This window comes from Catharus ustulatus, chromosome 2, assembly GCF_009819885.2.
Source record: "Catharus ustulatus isolate bCatUst1 chromosome 2, bCatUst1.pri.v2, whole genome shotgun sequence".
NCBI lineage: Eukaryota > Metazoa > Chordata > Aves > Passeriformes > Turdidae > Catharus > Catharus ustulatus.
Genome location: NC_046222.1, coordinates 50,639,123 through 50,660,203, shown reverse-complemented (window position 1 = coordinate 50,660,203; position 21,081 = coordinate 50,639,123). Strand labels below are relative to the sequence as shown.

Genomic DNA, 21,081 nt, shown 5'->3' with positions numbered 1-21,081 from the left:
TTTAATAGTCTCTTCTAGCTATTCGAATCCTATCAAGTATGCAATTCCTCTCTCAGCCACATTACTACATAATGAGTAACAAAACAAAATATTGTTTTACTAAAGCACAATCATGCTTTAAGTATCAAGCACTTTACTTTCATTAGAGCTACCCCAATCTAAGGGACATTTTATTTTAGTTTAATACACTGTTTTTTTAACATTTTGCATAATTTTTAATGCAACTCTTGATTTTGATAAGAGTTCGGTGATGCACAGGCAGACTTTTGAAACAAATATGCACTAAGTCTAAGAGAATTCTATTTCCTAAAAATAACTAAAAAATCGAGAACATTTCTTATCCACAACAAACCACATCTTTCAACAATACATGTAAACTGAAATGCCTAGAAAACGTCCTCCTCACTACAATTTAATATACAGTCAATTCCATCACCATCGTTTTCACAGATCTTCCTCCTGATTGCCAGGCCTACGTGAAAGGAATGACAGTCACGGTTGGAATGAAAGCAGGTTTTTTCTGCTCGGTATCAGACCACCACTTCCGATCTTCCTCTCGCATCATACCAATCTAAGTATTAGCAATGATGAAAAGAGCACAGAAATTCCTAAAGCTATTTTGTTTCTTTAATAGAGCTCCTCAATGTCTGTTGCAATGAGCTGTTTCTGAAGGTTCACCAACTTGGATGGTTGTTTTCTTTATTTGGCAGTGTTTTTGTCTGTGCTAAGATCTTCAGGGCAGATTTTATGGTCCAGTGATATTACGAAGGAAATCAAGACATTAAGCAATGACAAGAGAAAGGACAACAGGAGAGGGGATGGTAATTAGTTTTGCTTATCTGCAATCTTAAAATTTTATGGATGTACATTTTCCTAGTCAACCTTTCATATCTCCAAAAACATGTAAGAAGCAGAACAACAGCTACCTCTGTTAACACAGTGGGCCTGCAACACAAAAGTTTGCAGAACCATTAAAAGATGAACACGTTAACTCAGGAATTTCCACTAATCAAAAAGTTGGGAGAGAAAAAATTGAACAGATCTTCACAGTAGTGAACATTTACAGGCACTTTAAATTTAGTTCTCAATATTTCAGATTAACTACAAACATGCATAGAAAAGATAAGGTTCACAAATACAGGAAAAGAAGCCCTGAGGATGATTCACCCTAAAATTAAGTAGCTATTCATTCCTTGACACTACAGACTGTAACATAAAAGGCTTTAAAATATTATAAAAAAACTATAAAGTCAGAAATTGACTTATTTTCTGTACAGCTTCCAGGATGAGTATTTTGGGGTCTTTTCCCCTTTGTTCTACAACCCCATGTTCGCATCACCTGTCCACTGTAACTCAAGATGATCTTTGGGCACCTGCCATTCTTTGATAGTGTCACAGGTGTCATCAGCTTCTTCTTAAACACTTGTGTCTTCAGTTCACTGCCAAGTAAGAGTACCCAAGTGAAGAAAAGAAGACTGGGGGACCACTTTGAAGTTATTGCATTAACTTCTTCCTCTCAATAGAACTGTAACATTTCAAAGTCACAATCCCAAGAATAATTTTTCCCATTCACAATACTTTTCACAGCAGTTTCTAAGGAAAGAAAAAGCTTGTCATAAGTAATTACAGACAGATAATGATGAAGTTTCACCTATTGCTCCACAATAAGGTATCACATACATGTCACCCAATTAAATGGCTTCATCACTGTTCAAGGAAGAAATAAAGGCCCAATTGCAAACATACCTATGGAATACAGAATGTATTACCTCTATTAAGTTCTCAATGTTCAAATTAATGAACTTTGCCGTTTACATTCAAAACAATTTTTCCCCTGCTCAAAAATCTTTGCCAGTAAATTACATTGTATTTTTTTTAAACTCCTGTCATTTAAAAATCTTTATACTTTTTAAATGTTCCTTATCATTTTCATAAAAATACAGGAAAAGCACATACACGGTATATTTTTCATGCTGAAGAACATTTTTTTAAAACACTAATATTTGCTTACAGTAATTTCACGACTATAAGACGCACCCTTTTGACTAAAATTTTCCCCCAAACCCGGAAGTGCGCCTTATGGTCTGGTGTGCCTTATCTGATGTACAAAGTTCAGAAATTTGCCTACCTGGAAGTGAGAGCTGCGAGCCGCGGGGGGAACCGGCAGGGTCATGGCTGCCAGGTGGAGGCGGGGCGGAGCAGCGGCGGGTACGCCCTGGCCCCGTGGAGGCAGGACAGCACTACATGGCACTACAGTGGTAGATTCAGACTTCAAGCATCTCATTTTCAAATAGCCTTCCTGAATCTGATTTCAGATTTCCATTCCTTAAAATTCTCTTCATTGAAAGAAACACAAAACAATACAAGAAATACACTGTGGTACCACTGAACCTGTGTGCTAAGCTTTGAAATCCAATTTCTCTTTCACTAACACATTTTAGTTTTCCTTGACACCCAGTGTTACTCAGATATCTATTAAGAAACAGATTTGCTTACCTGAAATCTAACAGAAGTTCACAGAGTGCACAATACAATAGCTTGCTGTACTGCATCCAATCACTCTGCCGGCATCAGATCCACCCACCCTTTTCTACTCATTCTGTATCAGAATACAGATGACCCAGGGCACCTTCACACATGACTAGAGTCTCTTCTCTCTAGACCACAAGCTGTCCTTCCTCTAACCAAAATTTTGTTCATTAAGCCAAAACACTAATTACACTTTATCTCAAAAGATGTAAGGCTAAAGCATACTGAAGAAATCCAGCCAAGTAAACTAAAAGACATCCACATATGGTAGTATACTTGTTGCTGTAAAAAAAAAATTCAGGGTAACAAAAGTTCATGAAGAGCCTGAACTGAAAAACCCTGAAAAACTCATAGAGAAGTTTTTTCACAAATAAATAAATTTGAATCTGTTTTAACAGAATGCTATTACCTGATCCTGTGCTTAATGGTAAAAGGTGGCCAGTCACATCAATACAGCTGAATGGGAAAAAAGTTGGTTTCTGCCTATATGGGTCTAAGTCCAGCCTGACTACCATTAAATTTATTAATTGTTTTATACAAATCACATTTTCTTTTCTGCCTTCTTTCTGTAGCCACATGAATGATCTTAGCACACAGGGAGTCATGAGACCTCACATTGTTTCTTTCTGCTGAACAAACAGTGACCAGTTTCAAGTATGAACAAAAGATGCCGACACGTTAATCTTGTTCTTAGCGTGATGGCTGCTCATCCTGCTCCTAGTCCCTTCCAGATGGCTCGGTGTGAAAGGGATGGTGGGATGGGGAACAAGGAATATTCCATGCTGTTCTGAACATCTGTTCCACTGCATTCATACGTTTAAAAAAAAGAATAAAAACCTTACTGTCACTATCAATTTTACTATTTCAACCTAATACTGCTAGACTAACACCAAATACAGTGCAAATGTTATGCATGCACATGAGAAAGGAAAAAACATCTTTTCAATCATGTAAAAGCATTCGTTTCGTTTTTGCTATCTTAAGAACAGACTTGTTTCAATCACAAAGTACTTATGCTGCACTGAAAACACTATTTTCTTTCATATGACTTTTCTGTATCATATCCCGAGAATTTATTATCACCCCTCCTCCTACTCAAGCAAACAGAATTGAGCTGAGTTACCATTTGTTTCCCTTTGGTTTTATTATTTGTGTTTACAGCAAAGATGCACACTACACATTTGTTGGAGCTTGTTTAAATTTCATTTGTCCAGTTTGGCACAGCAGCTAAAAAATACTTTGCTTATGCATATAAAAAAATAGTGGTAGCCTTTTGTTTTTTAAGAAGAGTTGAAAGAAATTAAAATATAAATGCCTTACTACACTATACTGTCTACCTCTCAAGTGACATTACCCTTTAAAAATACCACCACTTTCTTGAAAAGAAGCAACCAGCCAGAACTAGGAAAAACTCAGAACAGAGTTAAGAAAGAGGAGGAAGCAGTGCTTTGTCCTATAGCACAGGAAAGAAGACTTTGATTGATCATCCCCCGCCTTTTGTATCATCTTGACATGTGCGAGCCATACGGCTGCTGAATTATTCAGCTCTTTGTACTTGGAATACCCAATGACTGCATGTATGAAAATTTAGAAGTACTGAAACACTGACTGGAAGAGAAGTAGATTGTAAAATTTAATTTTGTTTTGACCTTTAGTACCCTATGTGGTAACATTTAGTGAGAAGTATAAACCAGATGAAGTCAAAAAGAACAAAATCACAAAGCAGCAGAGAGCTAGTTATAACACCCAGCTAATTAGGTCAGGAACAGCCCTCCACTAGAGCAGGTCAAAATGTTTCCAGATGTCATCTGGAAACAGGCTTGGATCCTAATCAGATGTGAGCAGAGTCTGTTATGCATAACGAGTCACCCAGTTCTCACTTTCCACAGCAAAACTTAGCAGCCCAGACAGTTGAGAAAATGTCTACAGGCCACTATCTCAAAACCCAGAAGTATTCCCATGAACTGGCAAGATGAATTAAACCTTAGAAGTAAATCATGGTTCAAGTAACTTGCTGTGTACTGCAACACTAGTGATTCCCACTGTTCAGTACCTGTTAATTTTTCTAGTATAGTAATACCACAAAGCAACAAATAATAATTCTTGAAAATGTTTAGAATACTACAAAACCAAGAGAACTGATTTTTAATAAGCAGTGGTACTTAATTAACAGTTAACCATACCAGGGTATTTCCCACGTGAAGGAAATTTCTTTGCTCCCTACCCACCTATTGCAGTCCAAAATGCATCATTACAAACAAACTCCTTCAGCTATCTGACAACTAAAATAATAAGACAGAGTGGCTTTGCATGTCCCAGCTTTGCAAGACACCACTGAGAAACTAGTGTAAATATGATTCTTTCAGTAGTCTCTTGAATGATGGCATTAAACACCTTGAGTGCTTACTTGAAGCCTTATATGACGCATTCTTTTAAGAGTTTAGAGTTATATACAGTCATATTCTATCTACACTACAGAAATGAAAAAATTCTGTGACAAGAGCCATCATCATATAATTTCTCTATACTACTTCAGACAATTTGATGCTGGAACAACTCATAATAGAATATTGAAAGTCTCCAACAGTAAATAAGCCTTTTCGTAGTATTTTAGATGACAATAATGTACAAATAACTCCTGCAGACCACTGAAAGTACATTTGATCCAGCCTTCCTCCTTCACAAACAGCAAGGGTTATCAGAAGCAAATGCCTTGATTATATAAAGAAAACCTAAGTTGCAGCTAGGCTTGCAGACTTACATTGATCCCATTTAACAGAGCCTTACTGGATTTAAAGTGCTCGAAATAACTGTCTGGGTCACAGTCCATGTGATAAAGGCCACCTGGTGAGGCCTCAGGAGCCCTCCTGCAGGGACAACATGCCATTCAGATCCTCCAATGACCTCAAGCTAAGCAAGAAGCAAATTCAGTAATTTGTTTCTCAGAACTCCAATTAACCTTAAATTGGAAGGGAAAGTAAAAAAAAAAAAAAAATCAAGGATTCAATTTTTTATCAAATAAAATCCGTTTTATGGACATAACAGTGTTCCCCATTTCCCATACCTAATATTTACCATGAAAAACCTTTCAAAATAGAATCTTACTGAAAAAAAAAATCTGTTCTTAAACTTTTTTACCCCCAGCAGTTGATCGAAAATGTCACATGGAAGTGTTACATTTTCACATAATTCAGTTAATCCAAAATTTAAAATGTCACAGGGAAGTGTAAAGTCTTCTCATAGTTCTTTTCCATACAAGAAACCCTCTGTATGCCATATATGGACATACACACAAGTACACTTTGTGTACATTTATGTTCTATATATACACACACGCAATTTATACACATTTATTATACATATGGCACACAGAAATGATGGAAGAGACAAATAATGTAGGTCAAACAGCAAAAGAAAAAGCACTAAAGATTAAATGTTGAATTGCCATGATACGTCCTCCACCTCTACTTACAACAAATCTCCTCCAATCCTTCTCACCAGGAAGGAAAGACTTCACCACCACTGGGAAACACCTACAATGATGCTTTTTCAGGCTACCACACTATGTATCACAATCCTTAAAATACTTTGCAGTCAAAGCAACTACAATATCCATCTCAACAGCCGCAGAAATTTCCTGGTATGTGTCAAGAAACACAGGGACAGCCTATGAAGATTTAAATTACTATAAAATAAAGCAACATCCCTGGAGTTCCTCAAGGCGAAGCTTTGCACCCACACCACAAATTTTCCTGATTTTGACACTCCTACCAACACTTGAATTTACCTATATATCAGAAACCTGGAAATGGCAACTAGTCTATGTGGGGGAAAACCAGCTTTATTTTGGGTGTTTTAATGGAAAAACTGAACTAAATATTTTGTGTCTGGATCCAACAGCTAAGTCTAAGTGAACTGAAAATTCCGAACTATTTTTATCCTGAGTCAAGTGTGCCATCTGTTCCCACAAAGTCCATCTTCTGGTACCGTACCACAGCATTACCACAAAGTGCCATGTAATCAAGGACTGGTGCATAAATCAAGAAAGACACTATGAGTGACAGAAAGCCCAAAACAGTAGTAAAAATTTTAAAAAAACCAAAATAAAACCAACAAAAATAGCACAAAAAACCCCCTACCACCTTTCAAAAAATCACCACAAAGCACAAGCAGCCTTATCAAGGCCATCTGTTAATACAACTTCTTGTGTAGTGGTTATTTCACTCTGGTGCCTAAGGAAGGCTGAGTTCTGGACAGAGACTTTCTCAGGGTGAGGACACATTTCATGTCTTTCCTACATATTACCTGCCTGTACACAGTAACCTGAGCACTAAAGATGCTATTTCCCTCTTCCAGCTGATGTTCCTGACTCTCTTCCACACAGTTTACAGTTTTGAGGTAATCACAGAAACCTTTCCTGTTTGACGCATGAGAAATAAGCAATGTGTAATTTTTCAGTTAAAAAAATGAAATAGTTACAAATGACAGCAGAACACCCAGTCACCAGAAGTACAGGAGCTCCCTGTACCCCAACAACTGAAACACAAGCAAGTAACATGGTGTCCAGCAGAAATCAAGATGGATCATACTCCTTCCTTTTCCTGCTCTTATCAATACTGAAGGCATTTTTTCAAAACTAATTTACATGGGCAGATATCCGTTTGTACCTCACACCAGAAACAGAATACTAAGCGAAATGAAATGTCAGTAAAAAAAATAAATCTAAACACACTCGATATATTTGTTATCAATATGTAAGGCACTCTAAGATTGTAAGCAGCTACATCTACCCAGATACAAAACATCACCTCCTCTCCTGGTGTTCCTGACTCTTTTGTGACAGATCCTCTCTCTTGCTAGGATCACAAATTCAGATGCCAAAGTTCTGCCCACCATTACCATCTCAATAATTCAACATATAATGTTGGCCTCAATTTTTTCTTTTTGCTGCTGTTTTGAGGTTTTAGGAGCATTGTGGGCTGGAGTTTTGGGTTTTGTGGGGGTTTTTTTTTGGGGTTTTTTTTGTTGTTGTTGGAAGTTCTTTGGGGGGAGGGTCTTAAAGCTAAAATCAGTGTCAAGCAGTACTACAAGTATCAAGCTTTGATACAGGAACACTGGCATACAAAACCTCATTTTCAGCATTAAAGAGATTTTCTCGTTACACATACAGTAACTCCCATTGTGAGACAAATAAGCTACTATAAAACCATAGTGAGTCTCAGACAGAATTCAGCAGCTAGTCTTCTGAAAAAATCCCCTTTCAACACTTGAAGGCTGGAAAGAAACTTGTGTTCCATGAAATTTGGCATTGTATCAACACATCTCCATGGAGCTGGCAGAAGTGCTCCAGAAACCAGCTTCAAGGAAAAAAAGCATTCTTACTATGTACAAATAATCACAAAGAAGAGTCTTAAGCAACTTCTTCTCCTAGGTAAAAATCATTAAATCACAGCTAAGAGTACTGGAGATGCAGAGGTTATCAATGATACCACTAAATTTTTTAAATCTCCTTTATTCCTGTACTTCAAATCTGTGCACTAAAATATTCCTTGTGGAACCTTTTGTCTGTCTTTCTTCAAGACATATATATAAATATGTCTTGAAAATGTAAACTTAGCTTTGTAAGGGACTATGAAATTTCAGAACCTAACAGGAGTATTTGAAAGCATCACACTGATTTATGTCTGTAATTCTCTTTTAGTCAATGCCAAGTGTGGGTGAATGCTAAGTGTGAGCTGGGAGGAAAAGTCTTACACAGAATAATAAAAGCACAAACCATCAAAATACATGGAGTCCACAATGAAGCCATCAGGCTTTTCACCTGTGAGCCTCTGAGGATATTCAAAGACTTCAGAGACATGCATTAGCAAGTTGTGTGGTACAACAGGAATATAAGCACCTTCAGAGCAGAATAACTACTGCTGATGATCCTGAGTCCATCTTGCATACACTCTTTTTTTGTAAGGAAACAGGAATATTTGTTCCAAGCTAGTGCATTACCAGTGTATGGATAGTCCAGTCTATGGATCATCAGATGCTAACACTGTCACATATGCCCCTACGATGTTTTGGTTTTACACACATCTGAAAGAATTCACACACTTCACACCAGGGGGATTTGCATCATAAATATAATCCTGGATCCAAACCAAACCTACAGCATAATACAGCCTACAGTGTTGTTTCAGCATGCTTTAATTTGCTATATAAAGGCTGAAAAAGAACAGTTTTATTTTGTTTAAATTTTGTCAGGACAAGATGAAAGAAGAGAGACAAATACAGGTTAAAAAGAAAAAGAACTATCTTAAGGCTGAAAATATGTCACAGTATTTTTAAATTATGCTTCCCTCCAAAACTTACAAATGAGGGTTCCATAGAAAAGGAAGGAATTTAAAAAATATATGTACAGGAATCAGAGTTTGCTTGATCCTCTCACTCCTAATGCACTTGGCCTCCCAATTCTTTGGGAAGGATCCCATCTTCCTAACTGGCAGTCAAACACACAGCAAAATCCTAGCAATAGAGCCAGCTAAAACCCACTGAAAGAGGAACAGACTGCCTAAACCTAGCAAGACTGCAACTGCCAAGGAGCATCACCAAGCCTGTTGCAGTAAGTTTACCCAACACCTGCACTCCCCTACAGTATCTGTACACCCTGACATTACTCTCCAAACACGAGAAAGGCAAGAAGTAGCATTTCATTGATACTGCTGAGAGGCACAAGAGCCACTTGTGTGTTGGTCAGCATCATCAAGGCCTGTAGAAAGATCAGAAATAGGACCTAGATCACATCAATATTTAGCAACAGATGTTTCAACCACAAGATGAGTTACGTTTCTTTCTCGGAAGTAAAACCCAGTCATTGCCTTAAGATCCGCTCCACTAAAAATTGTGCTTTTTAAGACAGCTGCAAACCAACCGCTCCTTGATTTAATTAAATGGATTCCTTTTCCCATTTCTGTTTCAACATTTGGGCTATTGTAGCTCCTGCTCCTGGCTGAGCTGCTTCTCGTGCTGGAATCAGACTGGAAGTCAGCAAAAATCTAATCCAGGGGACAGAAATCAAAGCAGTTTATGGAATTACTATCCTTATATCTCAGAGAATGGTAGCGATAGCAAAAGTACTCAATCTGTTTCAGGACAAAAGAAAGGAAAAAAAAATGCAAAAAACAAAGAAATTCAAGCTGAACTCCCATTTCATACCCTGTTACAGTATTTAGTTGTGTAGGTGAACAGCAAGCTAAGCACAAGTGACTAAATAAGACCTGAAAGACTAGCAACTGTTTCCCATAAGAAATTACCCAAATATTGTCATATTTAAATACAGTAATTTCACGACTATAAGGCGCACCCTTTTGACTAAAATCTCCCCCCAAAACCGGAAGTGCGCCTTATAGTCCGGTGCGCCTTATCTGATCTACAAAGTTGCGACATTTGCCACCCCGGAAGTGAGAGTCCGCGCGGGCCGTCCCCGCCGGCATCGGGGCCTCCCCCGCGCGGGGCGGGGCGGGCCGTCCCCGCCGGCATCGGGGCCTCCCTCGCGCGGGGCGGGGCGGGCCGTCCCCGCCGGCATCGGGGCCTCCCTCGCGCGGGGCGGGCCGTCCCCGCCGGCATCGGGGCCTCCCTCGCGTGGGGCCGGCCCGCCGACATTGGGACGGCTCCCTTGCGGGGGGTGTGAAAGCCGCAGGAATCGGATCGGCCGCCGCGCGGGGGGGAAGGGGGGGGGGGGGGGGGGGGGGGGGCGAAAGCCCCCGGAATCACGGCGGCCGCCGCGCGGGGGGGGCGAAAACCGCCGGAATCGGAGCGGCTGCCACGCGGGGAGGGGGCAAGCAGCTGGAATCGGGGCAGCGGCGGCACGGGGCAAACCTGCCGGCATTGGGTCACCCGGAGCGCCAGGGAACTCCCAGAACAGCGGGGCCCTGGGGATGCTGCACGGAGCCGCGGTGGGCATAGCCTGGCCCTGCCGGGTACAGGCAGGCCCGGGAGCCAATGGCTGCCGGATTGAGGCGGGGCCTCGGCCAGCAAGCGCGCGGGAGGAGCTGGGGGCGGAGCCTCGCTGCAAAAAAAAACCTGGTGCGCCTTATAGACCGGTGCGCCTTATCTGATCTACAAAGTTGCAAAATGTGCCGGCTCCCGGGGGGTGCGCCTTATAGTCCGGTGCGCCTTATGGTCGTGAAATTACTGTAATTTTGAGTCACAGAATATGCTGAGTTGGAAAAGACCCATGAGGATAGTCCAGTCCAGCTCCTGACCACACAGGGCAACCCAAAAGTTAATCCAGGTACTTAAAGAGTGTTGTCCACATGCTTCTTGAACTCTGACAGGTTTGGCATCATGACAACTTTCCTGCAGAGCCTGTTCCAGTACTTGACCCCAACTCTCAGTGAAGAACTTTTCCCTAAGATCCAATCTAAACTTCCCCTGCAGCTTTATGTCATTCCCTTGCATCTTGCCATTGACACACATGACACAGGCTGGATCAGTACCTCCCTTTCCACTCCTCTCACAAGGAAGCTGAAGACAGCAACAAGGTACCCTCTTCCCCAAGATTACACATTGTACCTTCAGCTGCTCCTCAGAAGTCCTCTCGAGTCCCAGTCCATCCTTCCTATTCACAGGAACACAAACCAATGACACTAAAGAGCTCAGAACTCTTGCAATTTTCAGGAACTTTCTGCTGACACATTTCCCAAAATCATGTAAGCATCCCAGCAAACTCTGAGTAGGTCAACAAAAAATTTACTGAGCAGAAGAAAATAGATAACTCATGTGTGCATTACAAATTCTACTTATCTTTTTAGCCACATAAGTAATTTGTCTGTATCCTTTCCATCTCTTTCTGAAAAACATGTTTTTAGTGAATGCTAACCTGGTAAACATTGATTTCTGCAGTTTGTTTACAAAAAGAAACAAGCATCATATACTCAAATTTTTAAGAGCAAATTTATTTTTAAATAATGAAATATTAAATATGTACTTTTTAATAAATACACAGTACTCTGAAACAGGAGCGTGGATAGCAACTCAAGACAAAAATTAGTATCCTCTTCTCAGGAAGAAGAAGTCACTTCTCTGATGAAAGGTGTCATTACATCTCAAGAAAAATAGTTGCCATTAGCTCCTGGTAAATTATGAAGGTCCCTTTTTTCTTTCCCAAGAGACTAAGAGAGTATCAAGATCAGGCCATTAAAAATATTAAGGAACCATTCTCTCTATGTTTTCAATCTAAAATGCAAATTTAATCCCAATTGATTTTGTAATTCATAGAGAATAGAACGTTCTTTACCTGTTTGCGATTAACCACTAGTCATAAAATGTAAACGGGCAGATTGCATGTTAAACCGATCACTTTCGTACTTCCCAATCACATCTGTAAGCATTCCACAGCCAAACATCTGAAGCCACTCAGTTTTATACTGGTAAGATGCCCTGCACACACTTTAAAGCCACAGTTTCTCCTCCTTTATAGGAGTCCTACTGCTAGTGCTTTAGCTCCTCCTTCACATCCAGCACCACTGCTTTGTGCACATTCGCCACTCCAGCTACCAAGAGAGCCACCATGTCAACTCTTCCCACAAACCCTCAGAAGGGTTTTCTCCTTCTCCTCAAACAGTAAGAAAAATGCACCTAAATGCTGACAGGCTACAGGTCAGACAACTATCTGCAAAGACCACTAGTCTACATTTTAAGTATAAGGAGTCATTAATGCCTCATTTTAAACTGTTTTAATTCACAGCTGAGGCTACCTCATAGCTGCAACCAGATAATTCAAGGGCAGTCTGTTTTATCTTGGGAGGTTCTTCTCAGGGACACCAAACAAGACAAGAGGCAACGGTCAGAAACTGATGCACCGAGGCTTCACCTGCACATAAGGAAGAATTTCCTTAGTACGCAGTGACCTCACACTGGAACAGGCTGCCCAGAGAGGGTGTAGAGTCTCCCTCGCTGGAGAGATTCAAGAACCATCTGACTCAACCCTGTGCCATGTGCTCTGGGATGGCCCTGCTTGAGCAGGGAGGTTGGACCAGATGCTGCGCTGTGGTCCCTTCCAAACTTTGCCATTCCGTGAAATACACAAAGCAAGTAATAAATGAGAAAGCTTTGAATGTTGATGCTTTATTTACAAGTAAAAGTATAACACTGCAATGAGTATTGATTAAGTATGCTTTAATTTTATTCCTGAATTTAAAGACAAAAGGGCAGCCATCTAGACTCTGATGATCACGGCAATCTCTTGTAGACTTAAAGCAGTTTGAAATCAATTAGGGTACCTATTTCTAAAGAAAAACCAACTCATTCTTTTCACCCCTCCAGTTCCACTATGGTTAGTATTGAACTTTGCCATGAGTTTGGTTCAAAATATTTTGCATACTAGAACACTTTCAGTATTTCCTACCATTAAATTGCTTTGAACAACAAGATTTCCTAGATGTTCATTCACTAGTAAGTAGATTTTGAACCTAAAGATGCTGAAGTGAAAACAATGGTGGGAGGGGAGGGAGAATTAAATCCTGGAATGTTAATATTGAGGATGCTTTTGTTTTTCTTTAAACAAAAAACAGAAACAAAAAAGATGCTGAATTCTGAAGTGAATCTACTCTAAGCTTGCCTCCCTCACAGCAGTGCTGTTGCTGTTATACTGGTGATAAAATCTTCTCCTGTGAAATGCAATTATTAGTTTAAAACCCACCGAGCTGATGAGACCCCCCCAATCCAAGAGGAATAGATTTCTTAACTACAGCTGTGACCAGCTGGTTGCTAAACAGAAAAAGGACTGCTATTCCTATCTCTGTGATGAGGCTCCAGTGGGCAATGCTGTGGCTGCTGGCACTCTTCCCGAGGTTGAGAATCACATCAAACCAAGCAAAACCCATTGTGACTGGAGACAAGTTTGTTTTTATGGGCTGAAAGGGTGACTGTAGGCACAAACACATTGACTCCTACTCTCAACGACTGTAATTTAGTTATCTATGATTACATGGATCTTCCATACACCCCACCAAATTATGTAACAAACCTATCAATACCTACATTGCTCTTAACTACACTTTAACATAATCAGTGTAATATATATATAGACTACAAGCACATGGAAAAAATCAAGCCATTAGAGACTAATCTACACACAGTTCAAGAAGTAATTTAACTACATCAGTTAAATTTAGAAGCTGATTTATTTAATCATTGCACAGGCAACCAAGATTTAAACCTCATCTTCAAGCAGATCCCTGTGCACTAGCTGCATAATTCAGAGGGAAGTTATTATGATGCCAATCACAGAAAAGTTCAGAGAAGAGGCCAATGACTGCATTTATTTGCAGAAATGAAAATTTCCCAGTCTCAGACAGTGATAACACAGAGTATTTCTATATGTGATGAGCATGCTAAGACTCTCAGAGTGCAGACACCCATTTTAATACACAAAGAGAAGAAATTTGCTAACATCAAACCCGTTTTTCCAGGCTGCAATTTAATTCAACTTCATGCAGTCAAGTCCAGAATGTAAGTAAGTGCACACTGAAAAGAGTTTAACCCCCGACAGGCAAGAGCTAAGCCCAAATATCCAGCCTCTCCTAACATCAAAATCAGACAGAAAACAAGAAAAAGCACATCAAAAATGCATGTACCTCAAGATCAAAATCTGTGATGACTTCTCTATCATGTTTTAAGCTAGTCTCTCCAAAAACCAGTCCCACCTCATTTTGGCTTTATTGTTTGCAATGCAAGAATTCTGCAATACTTTCACCTTTCTCACAGATCTTTTTCCACCCCGGGAGACCAGTGCACAAACACTGTCCTGCTACTCCCCTCCTCCACTGCTATGCAATTAATGATCTGCAGTTTTTGGCTGGACAAAGAGCCCAAAAATCTTCCACCATTCTCCAGAGATGATTCCTCTCCTGCCCAACCTACTTTTCACATTCTGAAAAGCTTCTTTCTTTCCCAGGACTATTCTTAACGGTTTGTTTTAAATCAAATATTTAACTTACTCAGTAATTTTGTAATTTAGCAGTCATGAAGGTTAAAGGATACAGGTTACGTGACTGAAGGAGTCAGATAGTACAGGCAAAAAAGTTTTGGCACATAAATTTGGTTTAACCCTGACTCAAAATATCCAAGTTGCTCTCCCAATAAAAGTATTTCTAACGACTGGAAGAGTATTATCCACACAGCAATCACAAACAAAATTTTAACATCTTTTTTTCAAAACGTGTAACTGAATATACAGTATTTTTATCTGCCAAACTGTTTGTATGTGATGACAAAAGCTCTTTTGGTGGTCTACTGAATTAACAGCTAGAGTTAGTAAGCATCAGAGGCTGCTTTCAAGCCTTGCATCTGATATTTCATTCCTCACCTACATGCTAACTTTCTTTGTGAAGAAATTTTTGTACTGCAGTGTTGTAGGTTTATAATGGACATTTAGAAAAGCCAGGACATGCTACTCACACACTTAAAATGCTGACCACATTTTAAGCAATCAGCAACTTTTACAAACATTTAATATGGTATTTTTATCAACCTGACAACTTTTGGGGGCATTTTTATTAGCAAAACACAGTAGGAAATCCAGAGAAGCAAGACAAGGCACAGCTACAATCCAAATGACCAAATGAGTGACTTAATTCTAAATTCAAATGCCTTACTATGCATGCAGAACAAGGAAATTGCTCAAATTTTTATCATTACTTGTAAGTCAAATTCTTTGAACAGAAATTTAAAAAGAAAAGATATTACACTTCTGTAGAAATCAATCATTATTTTAAGTACAAGGTTTTCATTTTTATTGATCAGGTAGTTTCCAAATTGTACATCCAATCAATGTTTGTAATACATGAATGATCAATAAACAACCAAAAATTAGAATTAGGTTTTAATATTTTTTTAAAACTTAAAGGTTGATATTTTCAACTATTTCAGCACTGTCTTTATATACCCATCAGTTACATTAAGCTCTAGAGTAGTTAAACACTAGACATTTCAATTAAACTCTACATTAAGTTAGGCTTAAATTGCACAAAACCCCCAAAATATTTGATAAAATTATACAGAGAACAAACAGCAAATATCTCAAATTTTTTGAAGTTTTATGAATAAATATAACCTAGGTAAAATATTCCAAAACCAAGGTTCTTATTCCTGTAGTAACCAATTTCTACAGCTTCCCACAAATAAAAGCCATGATGTTTCCATTCAGCATGAAATGCATCTGAAATCTAACAATGCTGTGACATTCAATGCTTCAATAAATAATAAGCAATATGCTAATCTAATAATCTAGTAGTGCAGCATATTTGCAGTCTTGCATATGTCCATTTGGTTTACCCTTGGGTTTTTTTGCAGACTAGTCACTTTCCCTGATACACCTCCCCCACTTTTGACATTTACAGCAAGAGGTCTTTTTTCCAAACAATTTCAGTATATAACCAATGATTTACCTTTCCATTTAATGGATAATGCAAGATGGGTAAAAGGGGAAAGACTGGGTTTTCTTTCACCCTTCTCCTTCAAAAGCTGTTACCATAACTCTCCCACTTCTGTGTGCACTATATTGCTTCCTAATTCCTTCATTCCTCTAAACAGTTTCCTAGTTGAAATTGTGAATGCATGCATTTTCCAAGAATTCTTTTCTTTCCTAACTGAAAGTGCAATCTCTTTCAGAACATATATGCTGAAAAGCACCTTGAGTATCATCAAACATATCCTCCGTATTCAAAACTGAAATAAGTGAATTCCAGCTGAGGGGAAAAGTGTGGCAAAGGATCATGGCCAGGGTTATAGACAGAGTCAGTCCTACGACACAGGAGAACAGTATTCTAAAGAGGAGTCTCCTAAAGCACTGCTGCGTACTTTACTGTTTCTCAGAGACCTTGAAGCAAGGCTGGTTGTGGCTTTTGCCAAAGGCAGCACCGTGCTGCGCAAATGTAGGAAGAAAACAATCTCTCCTACAAGTAGCTAATACTACTTTTAACCTCACTTTTTTAGAAAGAAGAGCAACAAATCTGCTGTTCAACTTCTTCCCCTGCTCAAAAGCTTTCTCTCTCCCACTGCAGACACCAATAAGCTGCAGCTCCCTGTAAATATCATATGCACAGACTTACCAGCTTTACTTATTGTAACAAAACTGTCTGCATTTTGGCAGCAGTCCTTCATCACCACCCCCAGGTGCTAATGTTGCCCCACCTCTTATGTCACACGGTGAGGGAAGTGCTACCCTTCCAGCAATGCAACAGACAGTCCTCATCTAAAGGTCCCCGGTGTTGAGTGTGGCAGTTGAGAGAGACAGGGACAGAGAAGTATTTCCCCACACAGTTAGTTTAATAGCAATAAATACAAATCTTTTATTATCCGTTGCACTTTGATGCAAACAAACATTAAACCTCAGCAGATTTAGTTTAAATCTCTTAGACAATACATCAATGAGATTATACAGAGCAAATGTAATTAACAGATGCAAATTTATAAATCCAGTATCTCATGAACAACTGTGAATAAAGTAAATTTATTTCGGTTTTCTACACAACAACATTAGTATTTAAATGCCACCAGTCTCCTGGGTGAGCAATACTTTTGACATTTGTTTCAAGGCCTAATACAGCACATCTTCAACATCACAAAAATATAAACCTCCTTCCCAAGGCTAACTCAAAACCTTCTGGACAAGTTTCCAAAATTCATCACTGGTCTTCAGTTGGAGGGACTTACCACAGTCTTCAAAGCTACTTGTAATAGATTCACACAAGTGCAAAGTGACAAGGAATGCTCAGTAAGAGCTCTCTTGAACAACTTACCATTTAAAAAGGAGTGCAGAATATCTGTACTGTTTACACGTTTGAGGAGACAGCTGTTCTTTAACTTCCTGGCACACTCAGGTGGCTTTTTCTGCAAACAAGACAAATTTAACTTAGTCTTTCAGTCACAGAATAATTAAAACTATGCATTAAAAATGGGGCTCAGTTCAGTGATCAGTTAAAAAAAAACCACTTAGTAAAATATGCATGAGTAGAATACAGACAGTTTTAACTGTTTTGTGCTAAATATTTCATGATACAGCTTCATTTTTTTCAAGGTAACAGAATAGCTTGTGTTATTCTATAATCAATTTTTAAATAGAAATATCAGCAGAGAAAGTAACATTTACCCACTTGAAGACTGTGGGGATGGAAAAATGATGTAATGGCCTACAGTAATGCACAATAAAACAGCAGTCTTAAATCCCTCTGAGATTCTTCACAGCAAATTAAATATTACTGAACAGAAACCCACTAAAATGGACTAAAAAAAGCAATGAGAATCTCGTACAAAAATTAAGTAGTGAGATGTTTCCATGAAAATATTACAGTTCCTAGCATGAAGTGAACATTGTGACTTACAGATTAGCATTTATTCACACACTAAATTTTTATAAATTAAAGTTTTTTGCAGTTAAGATAAAAATGCCCTTTCTGCAAGAACTGTATAGAAATTATCTCTAAAACAGATCACTTGCTTACAGGAGGCTGATACTATTACCATATTTTTAAAGGGTGCTACACTGCATTTTTTACCTAAATATTTTAAGACAATTAAAATTCACAAGAGAAAAAAAACTTCTTTATCTCAAAGATACAATTATAAACCATGATTTATAAGAAAGACAAAGCATCTAGAAGAGCAAGTCATTATTAAAGTCACCACACAGATTTCTCAAAGACAACAGTGTTCTGCTTGCTCACTGTCTGTCATCCTCCCTCAAAATATCAAAGCCTTAAGGTGAACAGACCTTGATTCCACTAAGCACTGGTGCAGTAACCACCTATTCCAAATAAAATATTGTCCTTTAGTTAACTTGCTCACAAAATCTACCAGTTTGCCAAGGTCTTGGTCCTCACTTAAGTGATTATGTGCTTAGAGAAAAAACTGTTTTAAAGAGACACTTTATAAAGGCTCACATACATAAAACTTATGCATGTTCTCATTGCCAGGACAGGTGTACTATATGGGGAAAGTGTCTTTCAAACACAGCTTCACAATCCCAGTCAAATTATGTCAGACAGGATCCTATTAGCCTAAGTTAACATAAGCTGGACGTGGACCTGTTGAAGGGATTCCAGAAGGGCCACAATAATTATTAGAGGGGTTAGAGCACCTTGTCCTATGAAGACAGGATCCTGGAGGAGAGAAGGCTCCAGGGAGACCTCACAGCAACTTCCAGTACCAAGAGGAGACCAAGAAGAGAGTTGGAGATGGACTTTTCACAAGGACATGTACTGAAAAGACAAGGGGGAATGGTTTTAAACTGAAAGAGGGTATGTTTAGGTTATATACTGGAAAGAAATTCTTCACTGTGAGGGTAGTGAGACCCTGGAATAGGTTGCCCAGAGAAGTTACGGCAGTGTTCAGGGCCAGCTTGGATGAGGCTTCGAGCAGCCTGGCCTAGTAGAAAGTGTTCAGCCCACGGCAATGGCATTGGAACTAGATGTTAAGATTCCTTCCCAGGCCATTTTGTGATTCTGTGACTTCAACCAGCAGTGATTTAAGTACACCTGTGGCTCAGGAAACAGTAAATCTGCTTTAGAGCAAATAACACTACATCAAAAACACTATGGAACAGACATCACAGAGCACTCGTAGTACAAGGTGACTGGAACTTTATATAGATCTTAAAACCCCTAGTACTACCAGCGTGGCTGAGAATGCATTTACACATTACATTATCCTCAGCAGCAAAGGCACCTTAGTTCTTAGTTCTCCACATGAACGACACGTTTTTGTCCACATGCTGCAGTTTAAGACTTCCATCGTTTACATCTGTGCACCGTCTGCAGAGCTGCACTACATAAATAGCATCCCTGAATTCATCCTGTGATTAAAGAGCTCCTCACTCAGATCAACAACATAGGACCTATACAGGGATGGAAAGAAAGCTGAGAATTACCACACTGTGAGGAAAAGCTTTCACAGTGAAATAAAATCAAATCAACTATCTTGACATATATTTCAGTATAAATCCTTTCCTGGTTAAATAAAAACATCAAGATGTGGTCAATGTCAAGCAGGTTTAGATCTTTTTCCTGTAATCAGATTTTAATTTTTTTTTTAATAGAACATTGAAAAAGGCCCAGGATAAGCCAAAGACTCTCTATGTGTTTCACATTTAAGATACATAGCAGTGATGAAAACACAACACAAGATACAGAAAGGAATATATGTTTTGGTACACCACTAACAGTCCAGCTATACCTATCTATTGCTGACTGTGAAAACACACACATTTCCTTTTGAATGGATTCCTTCTTTCTCATGAAATCCCCAAGAGGGAGTGAAACAAAAAACAAACCCAGTAACAAAAGTCATTATAAAAATATTCTTGGTCATTATCAAGTACATCACTGACTCCTCTGCCGAGTGCCCCATTTGATGCATTCACTGACTAAATTACAGAGAGTACTGAACCGTTTCAACAGGCTAAGAATTTAGACAGAAGAATGTGCAACATTGACTTCTAATAAGAAATTTATATCCAGCTGAATTTTATTTAAAATCAATGTTTTAAAGCTTTCCAAACAAAACTCCTAGAAATGAGGATATTATAGGTAAGCAATTTGAAGAACAAGCTATATGGCACACAGAGGATTACTTCAGAAATCCACAGGAAAAAAACACAAAGGATTTAATGCAAGACATAACTTTTACACAGATTGGGGATTAAAAGTATCCAAATGGCAGGTCATTGTGAAAATGGTGAAAAAAGGTATTTATTTTGAAGTCTGCTTTCTGGAGTGGGGGTAGGGTTTTTAAAACATGTTTTAATATATAGAGACCCAAAGCTTACCACTACAGTTTGAATTCAAGTAATTGTATTACCAATGCATGCAGACAAAAAAAGAACAGTGGTCTGAAACTTCAGTACTGGTTTGCCTTGTCAAATTTATTCATTTATTCAATCTTAAAAGCATGAAACTCAATCTTAGAAACTACTGTAACTCTGCAACATACATTGAAAAACCCAGACAGGTTCTGAAGTCTTCAAAAAGTAGAACCACACATCAATTAGTGGTTGGGTCACTTCTATAGGGGGATGGGGGCTTTTCTGTAAAAGAGCCATACAATCAATGGGGCCTCTCAGTAGCACATCCCAAGCAGCTTTCATAAGACTGATTAAGACAATTCAAAAGTTTCTTAGTCACAGCACCCAGTGAATCCTTTGTTGACCATTCCTTCCAAGGAACAAACAAGTTCCAAGTTTTGGCAATTTTTCTTCACACAGGTGGGGTATTTTTAATTTTTCTGCTTGTGCTCTGGAGTATCTGGTGTCTCTTTTATTCCATTTCACTCGCTGGATTATGGTACAAATATTCACTACCTGAGTACAGCAGTCCTGCAGTACTGGACAGAATAAACCCATCTAAACGGCAGGCTTGCAAAATCCTAAACATTCTGTGGAATTTATCTGAGGTTAACCACTTGATCTTCAGAGATTTTGCAATCTACAAAAGCCAGTCCATCAAGCCTACGAGCCAGGGAGTAACAGCAGTAGTTTGTCAGACATTCTTCACTGGTAAGAAGCAT

The 21,081-nt window shown here is 39.0% G+C and overlaps 1 protein-coding gene across 4 annotated transcripts in view; it reads right to left on the bottom strand.

Annotated features, from left to right (window-relative positions):
• The window catches only part of LOC116992894 (wiskott-Aldrich syndrome protein family member 3), a 63,282-nt gene that overhangs the window by 27,635 nt on the left and 14,566 nt on the right, over nt 1-21,081 (bottom strand). For 3 of the 4 annotated variants that reach the window (XM_033053002.1, XM_033053005.1, XM_033053003.1), the window contains one exon: nt 17,322-17,412. The gene's annotated coding sequence lies outside the window, so the exon portion shown is untranslated. Of the gene's footprint in view, nt 1-17,321; nt 17,413-18,658; nt 18,780-21,081 lie in introns of all 4 variants that reach the window. The other variant, XM_033053004.1, reaches the window with a different exon arrangement.